Below are 23,346 nucleotides of genomic sequence, written 5' to 3' on the forward strand. Positions count from 1 at the left end.
TCACTGTGACACTTTGGAATGATAATGTACATTCTTGGATGCTGGAGGTATATGATCTGCTTTTTGATTTTGATTTTATAGGAAATTACCGTTAAGTGACTGGATGAATCTCAGAAGAGACTTTGAACTTTTGACTTTTAACATTGTTGAGACTGTTACATATTCTGGCACTTTTAGATTTGAAATAAGCTATTTTGCATTATGTTATATTTATGTATTGTTCTCATAGACTCATGTGTTTGAACAAGTCTATGATGGCCTGGGAGTGGAATATAGTGTTGTGAATATGCTTAGTCCAGGCAGTGGGACTATTAATAAGTTTGTCCTTGTTGGAATAGCTGTAGTCTTATTAGAGAAAGTCTGTCACTTTTGGAATGGGTCTGAAGACCTTCTTCTTAGATGTATAGAAAAAAGCCTTCTCCTGGATACAGACAGTTCAAGATGTAGAACACTCAGTCCCTTCTAAAGTACCATGTCTGCCTGCACGTCATCATGTTTCTTGTCATGATGATAATGGACTGAACCTTTAAAAGTATAAACCCGCACCAGTTGTTGTTCATTTTAAGAGTTGCCTCAATCATGGTGTCTCTTCATAGCGATGAAAACCCTAGCTAAGATAATGTGCATACACTTTCCTTTCCCTCTTAGTCTGAAAGACTTCCTTTCCCACTTGTCAGCTCATTTGTTTCTTTTGTGCAAAGTCTCTTTTAAGAAGTGCCTGTTGAATCATGAACTTTCTTCCTTAAGAAAGTCATTTGTACTTTTGCCACACCACAGTCTTTTTGAGAGACTTGTAAGTTGGCCTGTAAGATTTTCTAGGCCAGCAAGCCTATTTTACTTATCTGGGGATTCAGTGTAACTGGAAAGGGTCAATTCTAATGAAATATAAATGAATGAATATATTTATAAGAAGAGAAAAATATGTGGGAAAATGAATGGATATACTAGAAATGATTGAACCAATAAATGAAGAGGCAGAAAATTCGAGTCAGAATAGATGAGTTGAACCAGTCTTACAGAGTTCAGAAAAGACTAGAAAATGTGGGCCTATTCAGCAGTAAGCCCAATGATAAAAATTACTTCTAGAGAATAAGTTACATTTATAATTTTTTCCACATAATATATTCTGAGTATTATTTCCTTCTCAGTTCTCTATTACCTTGCCTTTTATCCAAATCCACACCCTTTCTGTTTCTGACTAGAAAAGAAACAGGGTTCTTAGTGATAATAATAAAATAAATTAAAATAGAATAAAATAGTGTAAAACAAAAAATAACATCTGAATATGAAAAACAACCAAACCCAAGGAAAAGAACCTCAAAGAGGCATAAGAAACAGATACGGAAACAGAGACCATTCATCCACACACTCAAGAATTTCATAAAAGTACTAAACTGGCAGTCACAATATATACACAAAGAACCTGTTCAGTAAAAAGAGAGAAGAAAAGCTATATAAATAAAAATATAATAAGATAAAATTAAAAAAGAAAAGGCCCTGACATGATATTATGAGATAAGAAACTTCCAAAGATGCTACTGAGTTTTGTTTTTGTTTGTTTTTTTTTTTCTGATGACAATCTACAGCTAGACATGCAACCTACCCTTAAGAGTAGTGTGTTCCCCAGTGAAATTGCCTTGGGGAAAACTAAATTTTCCTTTGCACATGGTTATCCATTAGAGACTGCTTCTGACTTAGGGATGGGGGAAATGTATTCACTTCTGTTAATTCTAGGACCCTTCTTGTGCAAACCCATGCAGACCTACTGCCTCAGTTCATGTGAGTTTGGTTGACTTAGAGGATTTTTTTTTACTTAGTATCTTACTATCCCCTGTAGCTTTTATAATCTTTTAGTCACCTCTTCTGAATGGTCCCATGAGCTTTGACGGAGCAAATTTGATGGAGACATCCTGTTTAGAGCTGAGAGTTTCAAGGTCTCTCACCGTCTGCCCAATATCTGGCTATAGTTCTCTGTATTTGGTTTCATCTGGTATAGAAAGAAATTTTGCTAATTATGGATGAGCAAGACATTCTTCTGTGAGTATAACAGAACATTAGAAGTCAATATATTACTTATTTATTTATCTGTCTGTTTGTTTTGGGGACAGTAATATTTGGTTACGCCCTCGGCTCTTTGGCTATTTGTTGATTTGAGAGATTTAAAAGATTAAGTTTTATTAAACCTTTAACAAAGAGTGTGATTTTCTTTAGTTTCTAAATTTCTTATATATCACGTTTCTTATATCTCAGTTTACAATATAGTAAAGGTTTGAGATTTTTTTCTAGGAGTTAGATAAGGCATTATATAACATGGCTGGCAGGGAGATAGTGCACTATCTGCAATACTAATCATTGTTACTCTCACCACTCAGTCAAGCCTTTATTCCTACTCAGTATTTCACCAATCCCTGGATATACAAAAAAATACATATGTAATCCTGGGTCTGTATTCTAAGATTACAGGTTAGTCTAAGGAGACAGGGCATATGCAGGACAGGATTATCACCATAAACTGAAGGGGACACTCAGCATCAGATGACAAATTTATGAAGAACAGAGGAAACGTGAAAAATCATGAATAGTCAAGTAAGCCTTGAACTGCTACATCTCATTTGAGCAAGGAAAGAAAGAGATTAAATTTGCAGAAAGGAGGCAACAGCATCTTGCCCATACTACCTATTAAATCACAACTTATTTCAAGTGGGAAATGAATAAGTAGTAAGAGTTAGACTTGTCTGTGAGAAAAGTAAGATCCCAAAATAGTTGAATGAATGGTCCAAGGACAGACAGTGACTTTCATCTGGCACAGGTGCAAATGGCAGTCTCGTTTCTTGGCTGTTGTGTCTCTGGATTTGCCAGTGTTTTTAAACAAGCCAAAAGGAAAAAAGTCTTGAATTCCTCTGAGGACAGCTTAGCTGAGATTTTTTCCCCTCTTAGTAAACAAGTAGAGGAAACAGTTCAAGTCCTCATGTATTTGGTTACTTCCTGTCCAGATGATGCACTCAGAGGCTGCTTGGGAAAGAGTGGGCTCCTCAGTCTCACAAGGAAGATCAAACCAGGGGGAAATTCTGACATCTCTGCATACTTTTGTATCTGTCCCCTTCATTATAGGAAATTACAGAGGTTATTCATTGCTAAATCTATAGGCACCTTGAACCAAAAGAACAACTAGATTGTCCAGAAGAGATCCCTAACCCTACCTTCAGATGAAGGTAGTCATCCATGGTAGTGGGGCAGCACTCTAAAGCAGAAGGAATCATCTTCTGACAAAACCTGATCTTTAGAAAGACTGTGATGAGAGCTTCCTCGGAGTACCACAGAATCAGTAGTTATACAATGATGAAGCCACTTATTGACCTTTTCCCCACTGCAGTTCTCCATAAGACTAAAGCTCATGTCAGGTCTAATAGATGAATGTTGGCCCCTGGATTCATTTGTTTGCCCCTCTTCTGAATGTGCATACATTGACAAAACTCCCTTCTAGACCTTTTGTCATTACTTGTCTCTTCATAAGCCCATAGGATTTGTAATTAATCAAGTCTAGCTTGTTGGGGCTTTTAAAAGTCAGGCTTTAGCCTTCACCTCTCTGCTTTCGATGCTACAGACAGCATTGCAGCAGTTAGTTCTCCTTATATGCACCATTAACATGGCTTTATCTGGTTTATTTGAGTAGCTTATTCTGGAAGTTCTCAAATGTATACCCAAGTTTCCGCAGTATCTTTAAACCAAAAACCTCATGATTTTACTTAGTTACTTACTAATTTAATGTTCAAACTCTGAATCAATAGGTTTATTCTCTAGCTACAAATATTTGTGGTGTATTTAGCTTGTGAGTATTTTTCTCTGAGTCTCAGGGAACGCTATATTCTTGGGTACTTTTTGCTAGTATAGTGTAGTTAGGGTCACCTTTACCTACTTCCCTTGTAGATAACTGTTTGCACTCACTGCAATCCCAGGAGGTTGTTTGACAAGTTTGCATTTGTTGCTAATAGCTGGACTCATTGCTGTCTCTTCCAACATTTATCAAAGGAAGGCTTTTAGGTCACCCACAGTGAAAGGAAACCAGAATAAGTAATCAAAATATGTCCATGTGTCTCTGAAAGACTCATGCATGGCCAATGGCTCAACAGTCTCTCAAAGAGGGAGAGCTGAATATGCCCATGTGAGCACATATAGAATGCATACTTTTTGTGATTTGAAACTCTGTCAGAACATGTTGCTTCTACACTCTCCCCGTTTCATGACAGAGGTGCATATTAAAATTATGTCTATGATAGGCAGCATTGGTCCATAATCTATCTTAATCAGCTGGTGAGGTTCCTTTCTGGAAAATATTTGTCTTTGTCTGAACGTGGTTTGAAGAGTTAATCTTAATATCTCTGTAAAGACTTTTTAATAACCAGTAAATTTGTAATGTGTCTGTGACCTTCAGTTTTATGAGCATCGGGCATGTTATAGAAAGTAGTTACAGCAGGCCCTGGCACACTCAAATTGTAACATGTATCAGTTATTGAACACTGTCTCTTCTTTATTTACAACCCATCAGCGTTTCTCAAATTTGTTCAAGTATGATTGACTTACATAGCCTAAACCCACCTGTCCCTGACTGAATGCCTTTTCTTCTTCCTCTGCCCATTTTACTGTGGGAAAATGGCCTTCTTGCTCTTCTGTCACTCCATGCACAAGCTTCCTGAGATCTGTCACCAGCTCAGTTTCCGCCACAAAGAGCACACTTTATGAGGAGTTTCTCTGGCTTTCTGCTGCCTCTTATCCAGATGCCCACTCAAATGTCATCTTGTAACTGAAGTCTTTGCTAAATGCCATATTTTAAATTGAGTTGAAAATATTATGGAAAACAAGAAAAAGATCCTTTCCAAATTCTTAGGTGTATAACGTTTTTTTTTTTTTTCCTGTCAAGAAGACTTGGTTTGCTTGCTAATTTAGTCCATCTGATCTCAATTAAATGTGTATGTGTGATTAGCAGAAAGCAATGGCCTCTTGTCACTCTTCTGTCTTCTTGGCTGGATGCTAGTTCTAACACAGAGCTGTGTCTCTGGCTGAATCATCCAAGGTCAATAGCTTAGTGGTGTCTCAATCAAGAAACAGAACCTAAGGAAGCTATGGAAGCATGTATGGAATGTATAATACTGAAACTTGTTTTCAAAATTAGGTCTCCCTATCAAGCTGCTTTAAATCAGTTTATAAGGAATAGTTGCTAAAAGGTATATGCTTATCAGTTTATGGTTCTGTAAATGTTAATTTTGTGAATTTAGACTACATTTAATATAGTCCACAGAATACTTTAAAATTATGTGCAACATACACAATCTATTCATTGCATGTTTTATTTTCTATTGAGTAGCTGAACATTGAAAATTGCATTATCTAAACAATTAGTATTATTGAAGTTTATGTAATTTTATTATTTCACAGACATCTGTCTAGGGGAGTCCATGGGCTTTTCTGAATCCCTTTACTTTAGTAGTTATCACCACTTTAGGTTGATGGAGTCATGTTTAAATTTGTGTATTTGGTTTGTCTATGAAGAGCAACAATTTAAAAAAATGTGAAGATCAAGGGGGAAGGAACTCAAAGCCATTCTGCAGTGTGCGTAAGCTCAGTATCACATGCTGCATGACCCTTCCCCTTCCTCTCTCTCCGATGAGTGAATGGTAATCCTCACAGTCACCCTGACCTGCTCAACTCCAAAAGACTGATAGAGATGCAGATTTGAGTTTATAACTATCTTCTATTAAGTCTGATCATCCTCAGAAAGATTTTGTCTCTGAATTTAAGATAACTTGAGTGCTGAATTTATTACCCTCAGGCATGCCATGTGTTCTAATTAGTAGATCTGTATGTGTAAGATCAGTAGAGAAGCTTTATTTATTTTTTTTATTTTCCATCACAAATACTGGCTCTGGAAGATCAGGAGCTAAGAATGCTGCCGACACTTAACATTTTAAATTTTATTTATTTGTTTGTTTAGTTGGTAGTCATTAAGGATGGGGTGTGCTCACATGACACAGAGTGTGTATAGAGGTCAGAAGGCAACTTGCTGGAATGAGTGCTGTCCTTCCACAATTTGAGTCCATGGGACGGTACTCAGGTACTCAGATATGCAGGTTTGACTTCAGGCCCCTTTGTCCATGAATCCATCTTGCTGGTCTGCTTTCTGATATGTTCACTATTTTTCTTAAAACTCCTGTATTATTATTTTGTTATGAACATTTCTTTGAAAATTAATATATCCTGCATTCAAGACTGTCTCAATCCTTGCTTTGCAAGATTAAAGATGAAAACACGAAGGCAGCCATCATTTGGAAATTCAGGTAGATAGCAAGCTGCCTTTCTGCCATGATAAATGATTTCTCCTAAGAAGTAGCAGAAGTGAAGCAGAGACTGCCATGTCTTATTAACCTGTTGGACTGAAATACACTCTGGCTTTAGTAATTCACACTGTGCTATGAACTGAGCTGTTCTTCTTCTCGTTCATCAGAAGCAAGTGAAAAGTCCAATAACAAAGGTCTTGATCGTGTGGCTCTTGTAGGTCTCCAACTCTGTTTGAAAGCAAAAGCATTCCTTGTTTGCAAAGGCTAAGACCCTTGTGTACCTGGCCCCTTCCAGCCTTGGCAGTGTTTGGAACATGTGCCTGTTTTCCTGTATACCTTGAACAGTAATCCATTTAATTGCAAGACATTTTGAATTTAAACAAAACAAAACAAACAAACAAACAAAAACTATTGTAGTGTTGTGTTTTGTTGTTGAGGGTTGGGTAGCGTGTCCAAGGCTTTGTGTAGGATAATACCTGTTCCCCAGGGGCAAGGCCACTAGCACAGAACCTGTCTCAGGACCCAAACATGAGCAATGCATGTACCAACAGGCTGCCACTGGGCCTTCAGTTCCTCAGTCTCCTGTATATCATAACGAGCTCTTCTAATTCTCCCTTCCGTGGAAGTCTAAGTCCATTCTTGTCACTATTCAGTTGTACTTGTCTGGAAACATATCCAACTACCCATTTGAGGGATCACTGACTAATGTCTCCAGCTTTAATCACTGTCTCTTTTTGAGCTCAGTGCCCAATGCAGCATTTCATCTGAGATCTCTTTAGAGTTAGAGCATGTGTATGTCCTTGCTGACATGCTATTTTTGTTTGATTGACAGCCTCAACAATAACTGAATTTATAGCCTGAACTTCCTGCCAGAGCTTTCCAGTTAAATGGCCCATTGCTCTGATGGGAGTTTTTCCTGACATCCCTCCATGTTCCTCCTATGATTTTTGGAGACTCCTTTGCTGGTAATGATAGTTCAGAAGATATTTAATGTTTTCTGCTACGAGAAAAAAAAGAATGGCTGTTTGATCAGCTCCCACTCTCTCCACAGGCTTGGATCAATAATGGTTTACAGAAAAGAAAATGCAGAGGTGCATTAAAAGGGTGCTACAGTACTCAGCTCTTAAAAATATCTTCAGAGTTTTCAGGGAAAAAGACAAGTCTTTGAATGCTGAAATGCTGTGGGTGGCTGGACTGACTAACTGCCGTTTAGGAAACGCTGTCACAGCCTCACTAGGAGGCTAAAGTGGTGTGGGAAGCACTGAGGAGCATTAGGCTCAGAATCAACCCTTGGTTAATAGCTGTAGCCCCTACTTTCCAAGAGAAACTACTTAAAATATAAAGAGGTACCTTTCTTACTAAAAAGAAAGTTAATGGTAAATATTTGCATTTACATTTATTAACTTCCTATTTAAATAAGCAAAAAGTTTACCATTTTTTATTTTTTTAAATTTATTTATTTTTACATTCCAGATTCTATTCTCCTCCCGGTCCAGCCCCCTAACAGTTCCACATCCCATACCTCCCCTCACCCCGTGTCTCCACAAGGATATCCCCACCCCACCAAACCTCTAAACTTCCTGGGGCCTCAAGTCTCTTGAGGGGTAGGTGTATCTTCTCTAAGTGAACACAGACCCGAGAGTCCTCTGCTTTATATGTGTTGGAGGCTTCATCTCAGCTGGTGTATGCTGCCTGGTTGGTGATCCAGTGTCTGAAAGATCTCGGGAGTCCAGGTTAATTGAGACTGCTGGTCCTCCTACAGTGTTACCCTCCTCCTCAGCTTCCATAAGCCTTTCTCTAATTCATCAGCTTCTTTCCATTGGTAGGGTACACATATCTGCATCTGACTCTTTCAGCTGCTTGTTGTTTTGGGAGGGCAGTCATGATAGGACCCTTTTGTGAAGGAACACAGCCTCAGTAATGGTGTCAGGTATTGGGGCCTCTCTTTGAGCTTTTTCCCACTTGGGCCTATCTCTGGACCTTCTTTTCCTCAGGCTCTTCTCTGTTTCCATCCCTGCAATTTTTTCAGACAGGAAGAATTACTGGACAGAGCTTTGACTGTGGGATAGCAACCCCATCCTTCGCTTGATGCCCTGTCTTTCTGCTGGAGGTGGGTTCAGCAAGATCCCTCTCCCCACCGTAGGGAATTTCACCTAGGATACCTCCCCTTTGAGTCATGTAAATCTCTCACTTCCAAGTCTCTGTTATCTTCTGGAGGGTCCTCTCAAATTTATTTCACCTGAGGTTGCTTGTTTCCATTCTTTGTGTTGGCCCTCAGGCCTTCAGGTCTTTTCCTCCACCAAATACCAGATCATGTTCCCCTTCATCCCCACCCCATCTCCTTACACTTCCCTGTACCTCTCCCCACCCTTGTGGTTGCTTTCTTCACCCTCCCAAGTGGGACTGAGGCTTCTTCACTTGGGCCCTTCAGCTCGTTGACCTTTTTGAGTTCTGTGGACTGTATCTTGGGTATTCTGTACTTTTTTTTTTTTTGCCTAATATCCACTTATTAATGGGAACATACTGTGCATGTCCTTTTGGGTCTGAATTACTTCACTCAGGATGATATTTTCTAGTTCCATCCATTTGCCTGCAACAACTCAGAATGTCCCTGTTCTTAATAGATGAATAGTATCGCATTGCGTAAATGAACCACATTTTCTGTATCCATTCTTCTGGCATGGGATATCTGGGTTATTTCTAGCCTCTGGCCATCACAAATAAGGCCTCTATGAACATAGTGGAACATGTGCCCCTGTGGTGTGGTGGAGCACCTTTTGGGTGTATTTCCAAGAGTGGTATTTCTGCGTCCCTAGGTAGAACTATTTCCAGTTTGCTGAGAAACATCTAAATTGGTTATACCAGTTTGCAATCCCTACACCAATGGAGGACTGTTCCTCTTTTTCCACATCCTTGCCAACATGTGTTGTCCTTTTCTGCTGATAACGAAGTTTGTCCATATTTCAGTGAAAGCACTGTCAGCCAAAAATTTATAATCCATAATGTTTCTTTCACAGAAGACTTTTATAGTCTAGAATTACTGAATTCTTCTAATGAACTTAGCTTTATTTAGATGGATAGCATAAACTGATACTATAATACTAAAATGAAAACTTAGAAAAAGATGGTAAGACTTTTTCAGACACAAACAAATTTGCATGTTGCTGAAAGCTCTACTGTCAAATCACTGTCACTGTCCCTGCAGTTGTTCTCCCTAGTGTAGTAATGAAGATCATAAATCCACATGAAGATGACTAACCGGTAGCCCTCCTAAAAGCAAATGCACAAAAGAGAGAAAAATGAAATTTTGAAAATCAATTAGGAACTACTTAAGCTGAATGAATTAGATGACAGTTTATAAGACAAATGAATATTTATGGAGGAAAACTTATCAAGGACATTAAGACCAAATAGAAATGCTACAAATGAGTCAATATCTCAAATAAAAAACATAATGTAAGGCACCATGAAAACATACAGTTGAAAAAAGAAAGAATATTACAGATTAGGACACTCACTGACACATACAAAGAGAGGGACAATCAAACAGAGTCAGAGGTAGATAGAGATAGACAAGGAAAGAGAGCACTACCAAAAGTTCTAAAACTGTGAGATACCTTGATAGACCAAACACAGGAATCCACAATGCTTAATAAAGGGTAGAGATAAATTCTAAAGTCAAAGACAATATAATTTATAAAATTTATTATAAAATTTCCCAATTTAGATCAAAATTGACACATAATTATAAACTGCATCAAATATACATGGACAGAAGAGAGCGCTCTAAGATATGTTGTAGCCAAGATGTCAAAAATAGAAAATTAATGATCAACATAAAAACCTGTAAGGAAAAAAAGGCCAACTCACTTCCTAAGCGAACACATAAGAATACATCACATTCCATGTGCAATCATGAAAGCCAGAAAAGCATGGATTGGCTTACTCTACTCTCTGGAAGAAAATAACTGCCAAACAAGGTTGTAACATCCATCAAAGCTACTGCTTACAATTGATGGAGAAAAAAAGAGCACTTCCGGACAAGCACAATCTAAGGCAATGCATGACAGCCAAACCAGCATTTAAAGGAATGCCACATAGACAGGAAGAGGGAGGAAAGATCGTATCTTTCACAATAGTAATGGAAGCACTAAAGTTAAGGAGAGGAAGAGACGACAAAAAAGGCGGTGACAAAGAGATCTATCATCCTTAACACTGTAAGTGAACAACCATTCAATGCTAACTGGAGGAGGAAGAAAAGAAGTAATAACAATGTAAACAGCCACCATCAACAACAAATAAAAGAAAATCAACCACAAAAACATAAGAAAGCTCAAAACTGTCACAAAAATGCCCTTAAAATGAAATGCCTTCAATTCGCTATTTAAAAGACTCAGATTTGGATGGAAGAAAAAAAAAGAAAAAGGAAAAGGAAAAAGAAAAAAAAGGCTCAAACTCGACAAAATTATATTTCAAAATAAGCTATAACTGTTTATATGAAACACACATTCAATACATACTCAATTGGTAGTGACTACAGAAAACTGACTTCAAAGGATAGCAGTCAGCTAGGCAGGTAGTGACAAATATACATTCACAGAACTTTTCTGACATATGATAATGCAGAATTCAAATAAAAACAAATTTAAAAAGATATACCTAAAAGAGAACAATTCCTTAAGAACATGTAACAGTGACAAATATTTATGCAACAAATGTTAGGTCTCTCAATTTGATAAAATAAGCATTAAAGGTAAAAGAAGTGACAAAGTTGATGAAACAATAATAGTGGGAGATTTCAATAACTGTTCTATCATCTTTAGGTAGGATTTTCCAACTGAAATTATCAAAAATCTTCTCCGTATACTGTACAGTAGATATGAGCAGATTAAAAAGGAATGCATCTTAGGGTATTTTTCCTGATGAACATAGTAACACAATTTTCCTAAGCTAATCTTGAAACTGAACAGAAGAAACCGTTAAGATCGCATCATAGACCAAGATAACTTTATTCTAGAAAGAAAACATAAGTAAATTTTAAAAATGTAAAATAGTACACATGTGAACTTAGAATGAAAGTCACAGCATCCTTGGTATAGAAACCCTTTGACAAAGTTCAGAAACCTTTTTGGTTAAAGGCCTTGAAGACATTAGGAATAGAAGCAGATGCTTTTGTGTAATGAAGGTTTTTTTTTGACAATTTTTAAAGCAAATTTTATACTAATATTAGGAAAAATTGGAAGCATTTCTTCCAAAATTCAGGATGAGGCAATGAAACTTCGCTCTTATGCTGCTCAACATCTTACCAAGACCCATATGGCAAGACAAGAAAGAGAATAAATTGAAAACAAAGTCTAATAATTTCTGTTTGTTCATGGCATCATTCTATACTTCAGAGAAACCTAAATATTCTAATGGTTCTTAGTTCTCTGATAAAAACTCTGAGGAACGTAGTTGCAAATAAACATCATCATACAAAAATCATTAGCTTTTCTATATCCAAATTGCAAACTTTCTAAAAAAACAATTTGGAAAATCTCACAATAAATTCAAGATTAAATAAACAGACAAAATACCTAGGAATAAATCTAAAGAGTGGGATGAAAATTTTGCAATACTAGAGATAGAAATAAGAAGACACTAGAAGATATGAAGAACTCTCATTTTCATTGCCTGGTCAAATTAATATTTTAAGAATGATAGTACTAACAGCACTGATACAAAGATTTAGATCAGTGTCCATCAAAATTCCAATGGCATTCTATACAAAACTAGAGAACAGAGCTCTTTTTTAAATATCAGTCAGTCATTTAATTTCATCTTTTCATTCACTAGATGAAGCCATATTACAAAACATAAGAGGATATGACTTTCTATTCAGGCATCAAAGAAGTTTATATGACTCTAGGTGAACAATGCTGTTTCTATGTTAATCACTCAGACATAGGTTTTTAAATTATTCTATTTATTTACACCCTAAATATTGCCCCCTGTCTTGGTCATTTTTTTTACCATACACAAAGATCAATTCAAAATAAATAAAAATCACTACTGCAAGACCTGGATGTTTGAAAATGCTTGAAGAAAAGAAGATCAACTCTTCATAGTAAAGGCAATGATGAAATGTAAAGAGGCAATCTACAGAATAAGAGAGTATCATTTACTTAAGACTGGAGTTGAGGTTTAGAAATAAATGAGAATTCCAAAACACAAAACACCAAAAAGAACTTTTTATTCAATAAATGTGTTAAGAATTAAATAGACAATATTTAGAAGAACAATAAACAGCCAAAAAATAAAATAAAAAAAAAGCCAAGAATATTTTTAAATGGACCAAACATTTTTAGCCTCTAGGGTAATGCAGTTTAAAACTCTTTCAAGATTTTGTTTTATACAAATAAGAATGTCTCCACAAAAAGAAAAACAAAGGATAATGCATGGTGTCAAAAAGATGGAGAATGCAAAAACAAACAAATAAACAAAAAACTAAAAATGTAACTAACGTATGACCCAGGTATATTGTTCCTGATTGTAACCTAAGCTTTTCTAGTCATACCAGTGAGATATTTGCATATCCTTGTTCATTTTTGCTCTATTAACAATGACAATGAAATGGAACTAGCCTTGATGTCACAAACAGGTGAATAGATATAGTGGTTTATATACATAATAGAATTGTATTCAGCTGTAAATAAAAATAAAATCATGATATATGTAGGTGTGGTGGCTTGAATCAGAATGGCTCCCGTAGACTAAAATATTTGAATATATATAGCCAACAGGGAATGTCATTGTTTGAAAAGTTTAAGAGGATTAGAATGTATGGCCTTGTTGGAGTAAATGTGGGCCATGTTAGAGGAAGTGTGTAATTTGGGGTGAGCTTTGAGTGTTCAAAGGCCCATGCCAAACCAGTCATTTCCTCTACCTACTGATCAGGGTGTAGATTTATCATCTGTCCACATGCCACCAGGCTTCCTGTCATAATGATAGTGGACCAAACCTATGAAAGTATAAGCAATTTCTCAATTAAATGTTTTTTCTTATTATAGTTTCCTTGGTCATGGTGTCCTTTCACAGCAATAAAACATGGACAAGCACAATAGGAAAATATCTGAATCTAAACATTATTATGTTATGTGGAAGAAATCTGTCTCAGAAAGGCAAACACCACATATTTTACTTCATCTGCATGTGCGCATGTGCATGTACATGTGCGTGTATATGTGTTTAGGCCTCAATGACAGAAGATCAGGAGAAGGAAATAGGTGCTATTAATTGGAAGAAGTGGAAACTGGAAAGAAAACATACATTTTATTTTGAAAACAGAATGTGAGTTCCAGTGGAGGACAAAAGGGCCAAACTGACCCTGTCTTCTGCCCTGATATTATGGACAGGGGTTCAAAATTATAATGGACTGCTACATCATTTCATCCATCCTATTCCTTCACCTCATCTGCCCTGTAACGTTTAACTAATATTTCAGTTCTTTAAACTGGATTTTGTAAGCCACAAATAGCTTATCTGTGTACAATAGAAATCTACTCTTCTCCGTTGAATGTTTACTTTCCCAGCTCAACCATCTTTCCTTCTTACACTGTCTGCTCTAGCCATCATGTGATCCTTATTTTGAATATATTCTGAGAATGTTGCCATAATAAAAATGCCTCTTACTAATATCACTTGGAAAATTCCTACATTACTTCCAAACTTACTTGTGAACATTCTTCCTCTGAGCAACCTTCCTCAGCTCCCTGTGACAGAATCAGGTCTCTCCTTTCTCATTTGCATAATGTTTTCTCTAGTCTTTGACTAATCCGATTTTCACCTTGAATTTCATGTTCACAATAGTATGTGATATATTTGAATACATTAATTTCTTGAACTCTCACACTAATCCATTGAAGTGTTTTCTCTTATGTCCCAATTCAGTAGATAAATAGGTTCAAGAAGTGAGAAAGGACATACCCAGTTCAAATGACCAAATTGATTCACCTAGGGAAAATGGAAATCTTTTTTTGTGTGTGCTAATGGGTTTTGTTTTTGACCCGTGATGTGATTCTGCCTTTTCTACCATATTATGGCTTCTTCAGAAAGTAAACAATAATATTTGTCTCCAACTCTAACCTAAGACAGTATCTACCACAGGATAAGTTCTCGATAAAAAAATTTCTTAATAGATGGAGAGATGGCTCAGCGGTTAAGAGCAAAGGACCCAGATCAATTTCTAGCACTCACCTGGTGGCTCATAGCCACCTGTAACTCCAGTTCCAGGATATCCTGTGCCCCCAGAGGTACAATACACACACACACACACACACACACACACACACACACACACACACACACATCACACTGCACACATAAAATTACATTTTAAAACATTAATTTATTTTTAATGTACTGAATAAGTATGTGCTTATAAGTATAGTGCTAGAGTTGTAGAGGCAGGGGGATTCCCTTTGTTCACTGACTAGCCACATCTGTGACTAGTACTGGAGCTCTAGGTGCAGTAAGAGATGGTGTCTCAAAAATCAAATGGACTGGTAAACATTCCAGTGGGTATGCCAATATGGATTGGGAAATCACATCCCTTGATGTACTAGAGGCAATTACTGATTTCTGGGTGTGATGGTATTCAGTTTTCTACAGGAATCAGACCCTGGAAGGTTATCCAATCTCAAGTGGTAAGGCTTAATCACAGGTATGTAAGAACAACACTAAAGAGACCCAAGAGTATGTATGTTTGTGAGTGAGTGAGTGTGTGTGTGTGTGTGTGAGTGCATGCGTGTGTGTGCATAGAGGACAGAAAGAAAGAGAAGGCTATAGGAAGGGATAAAGGTAGAGAGAGAATAATTAAACACTGCATTATAAATCTGAAAGGGAGTAAAGGGTGTTAATAGTGTGGGGGTGGGGAGGATGTAAATTCTGTGCATTCATTCATGAAGTCCTCAAAAAATTATTTGGTGTCAAAAAGAAACAGGACTAAGGAGATGGCACAGTGGACCAAGCACATATTTACTGAAATATTTACAGCAAAAGAACATTAAATTATACATTCTTTCTTTCAGCTATGGAATCATCCCCTTACCTTTTTCAATCTAAAGGATTTGGATTTTATTTGTGACCCCATAAATTGTGACGTAGTGGCAGTAACACTAAGATCAGATTTTCTAGTCAGGTGGTGGTGTTACTATGGAAAACTAAGAGGTATGACTTTGCCCAGGGTTTGCTGACTGGAATTTTATTAAGGGTCAGACTATTCCCAGGTCACTTCAGTATTACACTCATAAGCACAGAGAAAACAAATAAGGACCCATAGATTTTATTTTAAGGGATCAAGATGTTTAATTTAAAGGGGCCATCACCATGTCAGTACATGTAAGCCAAACTTCTTTTTAGCAAACCTCATATTTCTTTAAGGAAGTGATTGAATAAACAAAGTGTGATAAAAAAAACTTTAGTGAGATTTAAAGGGACACATTATTTGTTTTAGGCTCTCACCTGGCAAACCTGTTTTCTGCCTAGTTCTATTGTGTAAGCCTCTGGTATATTGACAGAGATGCCTTCACATGGATGTGTGGGTGTGCATGTAGATATTTACTCTTGTGAATATTCTCTCTTTCTCATAGCCATCAATCAGTAAACAGAAATCCGGGCAGTCTTCCAGACAATAAGCATTATAATGTGTAGAAATGCATTTTATCAATAACAGGCAGGAATTGCTTTTGTTACTTCAGCAGCAAGATGAGTGACGACCATTCAAATAGCTGATTCTTTTCTTATTTCTCTGTTCATTTGTCTGTTGCTGAAAAGATGAATCAATATTCCCCAAAGTTTGGGAAATTCAAGGAAAATTCATCCATTGTATTCACCCAGAAATGCAGTGACTTTTTACATTTTGATTGTATTTGTACCAATGTTAGAAGATATTTTGGATAGGAAAACTATGGAGATTAAAGATAAAAATATGTATTTGTTGCTTCTTTTCCCCATCATATAAAAAAATAGAAATGATTGCCAGAGATAACTTACTATGATTTACAAGTGTTTTCAGATGGATTCCTATTTTCTGACTTCCAGTTACCTATGATGGCAGGTAAGTAGACATTCTCACAATTTTGGAACTCCTATGACTTTTGTATTACAACTACTAGAAGCCAAACATTTCCCTCCCTCCTGTTGTCATTTCTGTACCTTGTGAAATTTAGAGGAAGCTATCAAGTAATACTCAATTGCTTGGAATTTTATCACACATTTTGGGTGTGCCTTTAGCATTAGAATAATAACTTATTTCATTGTATATCCAGCCAATATTCACTGAGTGCATTCCAGGTATCATCTACTACACCATTCAGCAGCAGCAGCAAGGGAGAATCCACTGCACAATCCTGCGCAAATGCGCTGCGTTGGGCGACAGCAAGGAAGTCAGAAAGTTGCATGAGTATCCTGATAATGTCAGGGAGATCAGAAAAGATTGAGCGAAGGAACCTACAGGATATATAGGGCATTTCAGGGACAGGAGAACGTAAATAAATAAATGAATAAATAAATAAATAAATAAATAAATAAATAAATAAATAAGAGCAAAAAAGCATGTGCATGTGCATTTAACTTTGTGTGTGTGTGTGTGTGTGTGTGTGTGTGTGTGTGTGCACATGCATGTATGCATGTGTCATATATGCAGCATGTTTGTGTGGTGATGACTGGGATAGTTTTGCTGAGAGAAAAAAAATTGAAAAGTTGGCAACCAGTTTAACCTTGCTAAAGAGTCATCCAAAGGAATTCTCAAAATGATCTAACTTTGAAGGTCATTATGGGTAGAGCCATTGTATAAGAGTCACAGGCAAATACAATGAGAGAGAAATGAGGACCTTTGTTGCTTACTCAAGAAAAATAGGACTATACAGTGGAACAGTGCTTAGAGGCATTGAATTCCATCCTTAGATTAACAGGAATAACTGACCAGGGGACGCATGCCTATGGCTCCTGCTTCTCAGGAGGCTAAGGCTTGTACAGATAAATGTCATTAGTCTAAAACCAGCCTGAACAATACATTGAAATCTATTTCCAAACAGGAAGATCATAAAATTTAATAAACAAAAATTCTCCATATATAAATACGCATGTACACATAGAGACTGAATCGCTAATCAGTAATTGTAATCTCATTTATTTGACTTAGTCTGAGACCAAATTATCTATAAAATGTTTTACATCACAGCATATTATTAAATAGAATTTTTAATATTTAGAAATTTGTAATTTCCCATAGAGAAGATGGGAGCTCAGAGGGAATGAAGAAGTTGCTAGAATCACTATTAAACAATACAGAATTCTTTCTACTAATAGCACAAACTTTATGCCTTCTTTAGTTAACCATTGGCAAGGACACCCAATGTGAATGACTGTTGACATCCGAAAGATTATAGAGTAGACTCTTACAAAGAGTCAACTCTTCCACCTGCAGAATAAGAGTATCAACTGAATAAGTAGGAAAGACAGGCTAAATAGAACCTTGACTGCTAGGAAGGTCTGCTGCTTCCTCAAAAGCATTCTTATCCCACTCAGTTCTCCTGCCTCATAAAAGTTCAGTCTTCAACATCCCTGTGAGCTTAAAGTTGATTTCAAAGCTATATTCTAACTCTTAATTCATTGTTCATCAATATAGGTTGTTGAGGCTTCTGTGTATACTGAATGTTTCCCACATACTCTTTCTTTTTTGGATTCAGCACAGTATTTCCTTCAGTAAAAAGTGAAATAGATATGACTTTCTACTTAATTATTTTAAACATAAACACAGATAAATAGAGACAGGAGAAAGGGAGATGAACGCTCCAATGCATGAAACACCTGAGATACACCGACAACCGAGTAGGTATTAGCAAATACTTAAAACCGGAGATGATATTTAAGGATTCTCTAGCTAGCGTACAAAAATCATAATAACTCGAGGGACACACAGGTAAAGACAATATATGGCATGCACCTAAAGCATTCTGAAAAAGTGAAAGTCTCCAAAGTGACTCAGTTTTTATAAATATAGAGAGGCATGGAATAACAGCAAAGCATTCATATAAGATGAATAATAAAATGAAAAAAATTAAATATGAGTGTTCAACAGTGGTATAGTAAATAAAAGAGAATTATCTTTTGTAAAATCCAACAACTTATTTAGTCATCCTATGTAAAGTTTGCTGAGTCATAGTTCCTCTGTCTTTATTTAAACTATTCAGTATGATCAGTTGATTACTAAAGAGTAAATTCCAGGTAGCAGTTAGGTTCTTCTGTAAATACCTTTGCAAAGAATTTTCCTGCAAATGTCCTTGCCCATATTGAAGTTCAACATGTCATAATGCAGCCTCATTGAGAATTCTGTGATGATGATACTGCATTGTTGGGCTGGTCTTCGGAGACAACAAGGCCATCTTGAGGTCATTTTCTGCTGAAATATTATAATGAGTCCAATAAAGTAACAAACCGAAGGAGAAAATAATTTATGACAAAGTCAGAAGCAAGAGGCAGGAGGAGGTGGAGAGAGGGACTTGGAACAGAAGAGGAAGCCTTTGGTGGTTGGGATGGAGTATATGTAATATATGCTATATATAGAAAATAGAGGGGTTGAGGATTTAGCTCAGTGGTAGAGCGCTTGCCTAGCAAGCGCAAGGCCCTGGGTTCTGTCCCCAGCTCAGGAAAAAAAAATAGAAGAGAAAGAAAAAAATATGCATTTTTATATTAAAAAAGTTCTAGCCATAAAAGGAAAAAATGAAATTTAGATTACAGCAATAGGTACTGTTTAAAAAAATGTCAATGGTATATTTTATAATAAAACATTGGAACTGAAAATCAAAATTATTATTGATATCAGTGTTTCTGTGGGCAGACCCAGAACAAGTGATATAGAATCAAAAGGAAGCTGCCATGTGGTCTTTATATTGAATTAAATAATCATTTACAGATTCTGAGCAGTTTAAACAAAAAAGTTTGTTTTTGGCCAAGTTATTAATATGTTTTTCTATGTAAAATTTTAGTCACAATGTCCAACAGGGAATTTCAGAGAGAAAGCTTAATGAAATTCCCCATGTAATTATCTTTCTTAAAATAAAAATGCATCTATGGATCTAATATATATCTTGTTGATTGAACATGCAGTGTAAACTAGAAAGTTATCAAGAGAGCAAGATTTTCAGAAACCTTTCCGACATTCACCCAACAACTGAGTTGGTAATATGTTAGTTTTCTTGACTACAATAATCACTTATACATAACATGTGTAAAAACAGACATAAAATGATTCTTGTGCTGTGCACCTTATGAGTAGACGGTGAAATAAACATAGGAATTATTTTTCTACTTTGACCCAACACATACTCACAGAACTTGCTCAACTGGAGAACTCTTCTACTTATAAAACAACACAGGAAACCTTTACTTTACCAAGGTTGAGCTTCAGTGATCCATCTTCCTCTTACCTTTTAGCTTCAAGTTTTGCCTTTTGCCTCCATCATTTTTCATTTTCTTAATTAATTAATTAATTAATTTACATTCTGATTGCAGCTTTTTCTCTTTCTCCCAGTTCTTTTTTTTTTTGTTCCCTTCCCTCATTCCTCCTGCTTTTGTCCTCAGTGAAGGGGAGACCTCTAGATATCTACCTACCGTGGCATGTCAAGTTGCAGTAGGATTAAGCATGCCTTCTCTTAATGAGGCTAATAACACAGTGAGTTATGGGAAATAGTTTCCAAGGCAGGCAACAGAGTCAGACGTCTCTGTTTCATTTGTTTATGGGACCCACATGAAGACCAAACTGCATACCAGGTGCATACATGTAGTAGCCCAGGTCTGTCCTATACATGCTGTTTCTTTGGTACTTTAGGATCTCTGTGAGTCCCTATGGGCTCAGTTTGGTTGAGTCTGTATGTTTTCTTGTAGTGTCCTTGACCACTCTGGCTCCTTCAATCCTTCTTCCCCCTCTTCCACAAGATATCCGAAGTTCCACCTAATGTTTGATTGTGGGTTGTTGCATCTGTTTCCATCATCTGCTGGATGAAGCATCTTAGAGGACAGTTAGGCTAGACTTTTGTGTGCATGTAGAGCAGACTATCATTAATAGTGTCCGGGGATGGATCTTCCTCTCTCATGGGGTGGGTTTCAATTGGACAAGTCATTGGTTGGTCATAACTTCAATTTCTGCTCCATCTTTATCCCTGCACATATGGAAGGTAAGACAAATTTTGGTGCCATACTTTTGTGGGTGGGTTGGTGTACCCATCCTTCCATTGGAATCAGTAGGTCTTGCATGATTACAGGAAGTGGCCATTTCATGTTCCATATCTCCTGGTACTAGCCGTGTTAGCTAAGCTCACTTTCATAGATTCCCGAGAGTTTCCCTTATCCTAGGTTTCTGGCTTTTCCCAGGTCTGTACTACCCCACTGATTGTAACTCTCTCTCCCGGGTTCTCTGTCCCACAGTTCTCCCAAAACTTGATCCCTCCTGTTACCCTCCCCACATCCTTTCCCAGCCAGTTACCTCCCTCCATCTTTTTCTTTTAATTTTTTTTAAAAATTATTATTTTTTACATTCCTACCATTAACCCCATCTTAGTCCCCCCTCCCACAGTTCCTCATCCCATTCCTTCTCCCCATTGCCACCCCCTTCTCTTGGGCCTCAAGTCTCTCAAGGACTAAGCTCATCTTCTCCCACTAAGGCATGACCAGGCAGATCTATGGGGCATCAGACTGACCCAAGTATGCACTTGGTTGGTGGTTCAGGAGCTCCCTGGAAACTGTTGGTCATCCTGTGAAGTTTTTCTCCCCTTCAGCTTCTTCAATTCTTCCCCTAATTTAACCATAGGGGTACCTGACTTCAGTCCAGTGGTTGGGTGTAAGTATCTGCTTCTGTCTCAGTCAGGCTTCTGGTGGGGTCTCTCCAAACACAACCATACTAGGTTCCTGTCTGTAAGCACATCATAGCATCAGCAATAGCATCAGGCCTTGATGAGATAGATCCCAAGTTGGGCCAGTCATTGGACTGCCTTTCCTTCTGCCTTTTCTCCATTTTAGTCCTTGCAGTTCTTTTAGACAGGAAGAGTTCTGGGTCAAAACTATGGGTTAGTAACCCTGTCCCTCCACTTGAGACCCTGTCTATCTACTGGAGGTAGTTCCTTTGAATACCCTTTCCCCAAAGTTGGGCATTTTGGCTCATTGAGTCCTTGGAGTCTCTCACCACCCAGATCTTTGGTACTTCCTAGAAGGTTCACCCATCTCCCACCCCTCCCCTACCTAGTTGAGTCATTTCTGTGTTTGGTTGTTTCCTGCCATCTACTCCTCTTGGGTATATTTTCTTCTTTCTGTTCTAGAGCTTTTGGGATTTTTTGTTAAATTGCTTATATGGAATCTCTCCAATTTCTTTATGAAGGCACTGATTTCTATGAATTTTCCTCTTACCATTGCTTTCATTGTTTCCCATTAGTTTGGGTATGTTGTATTTTATAAAGCCCTCGATTTGTTTCTTTATTTTGTCCCTGACCAAGTTTCCATTGAGCAGAGAGTTGTTCAGTTTCCATGAGGATGTGGGATTACTCTGTTGTTGTTGTTGTTGTTGTTGTTGTTGTTGTTGTTGTTGTTGTTGTTTTGTTGTTATTGAAGTCTGTCCCTAGTCCATGGTGGTGATCTGATAGAATGCATGGGATTATGCTAATCTTCTTGTATCTGTTAAGGATTGTTTTATGTCTGATTAAATATTTTGGAGAAGGTTCCATGAGGTCCTGAGAAGAAGGTGTATTCTCTTCTTTTGGGGTGAAATGTTCTGTAGGTATCTGTTAAATCCATTTGGTTCATAACTTCTATTAGTTTTACTGTGTCTCTATTGAGTTTTTGTTTTAATGACCTGCCCATTGGTGAGAGAGGTGTGTTGAAGTCTTCCATTATTATTGTGTAAGGTTCAATGTTTTGAGCTTTAGTAACATTTCTTTTTGAATGTGGGTGCTCTGCTCTTACATTTGAGGCATAGATGTTCATGACTGAGACTTCCTCTTGGTGGATTTTTCCTTTCATTAATATGAAGCACCCTTCCCCCTCTTGTTTGATAACTGCTGGTTGAAGTCTATTTTATTGGATATTAGAATGACAACTTCTGCTTGTATGTATTTTCTTTGACTGATGCTGTAATATTTTCTATGGTATCTTCTATGCCTGACATTCTCTTTTATCTCTTGTATTTTGTTAGTGATGCCTACATATGTAGTTCATGATCTCTTTCCTAAGTTGACCACCTCCAAACTTCTCTCCCTTTTTGTTTTTTTTTTTTGTTTTACTTATTGTATCTATTTCCATTTTCACTTTTGGACCATTCTGTTCAATTCCTTCATCTGTGTGATTGTATTTTTCCTGTACTTCTTTAACAGATTTGTTTCTCCTTTAAGGGCTTCTACCTGTTTACCCGTGTTTTCCTGTATTTTTAAGACCTCTTAAAGGCCTCCATCATCTTCATGAGACAGGATTTTTATGGCATTAATCTGCTTTTCAGGCAAGTTGAGGAATCTAGGGCCTGCTGTGGTGTAAGAACTGTGTTCTCAAGGTGTCAGATTGCACTGGGTTCTGTTCTATTGATTCTTTTGCTTGCCTCTGGATATGTGGTTATCTCTGGTGTCAACTGGCTTCGGTGTGTCTGAATAGAGCAGGTGGCCTTGGAGGAAGAGAGTACTGTCTTTGGTTAGGGTGAGCCTCTTTTATCTCCAGTTAGAGCATGCCTCAATTGTCTTTGGTTACTGCAGACCTCCTGGGACGCAGGCAGGCTGTATCCCTGGTTACTTTGGGCCTTCTTGGATGTATACAGGTTGTGGAGTGTTGGAGGATATCTGGCCCCCTGATCTGGTCAAGGTGGAGAAGGCTACTATAGGAAAGTGGAGCTCAGCAGGGCCAGTGGACTCCTGTCTTATGGGCTCTGTGAATTTGGTTATTTTGGACCTCCTAGGAGGCAAGCAGGCTGTCAATTATAAGTGGATATCTTCCTGCTGAT

General features: G+C 37.4%; 1 protein-coding gene and 1 pseudogene across 6 annotated transcripts in view; both read left to right on the forward strand.

Moving 5' to 3' along the window:
• The window catches only part of Grm5 (glutamate metabotropic receptor 5), a 561,776-nt gene that overhangs the window by 124,851 nt on the left and 413,579 nt on the right, over positions 1 to 23,346 (forward strand).
• LOC148007751 (eukaryotic translation initiation factor 5 pseudogene) overlaps positions 15,699 to 23,346 on the forward strand; it is a 44,257-nt pseudogene continuing 36,609 nt past the window's right edge.

This window comes from Rattus norvegicus, chromosome 1 (genome assembly GCF_021556685.1).
Source record: "Rattus norvegicus strain SHRSP/BbbUtx chromosome 1, alternate assembly SHRSP_T2T, whole genome shotgun sequence".
Classification (NCBI taxonomy): Eukaryota; Metazoa; Chordata; class Mammalia; order Rodentia; family Muridae; genus Rattus; species Rattus norvegicus.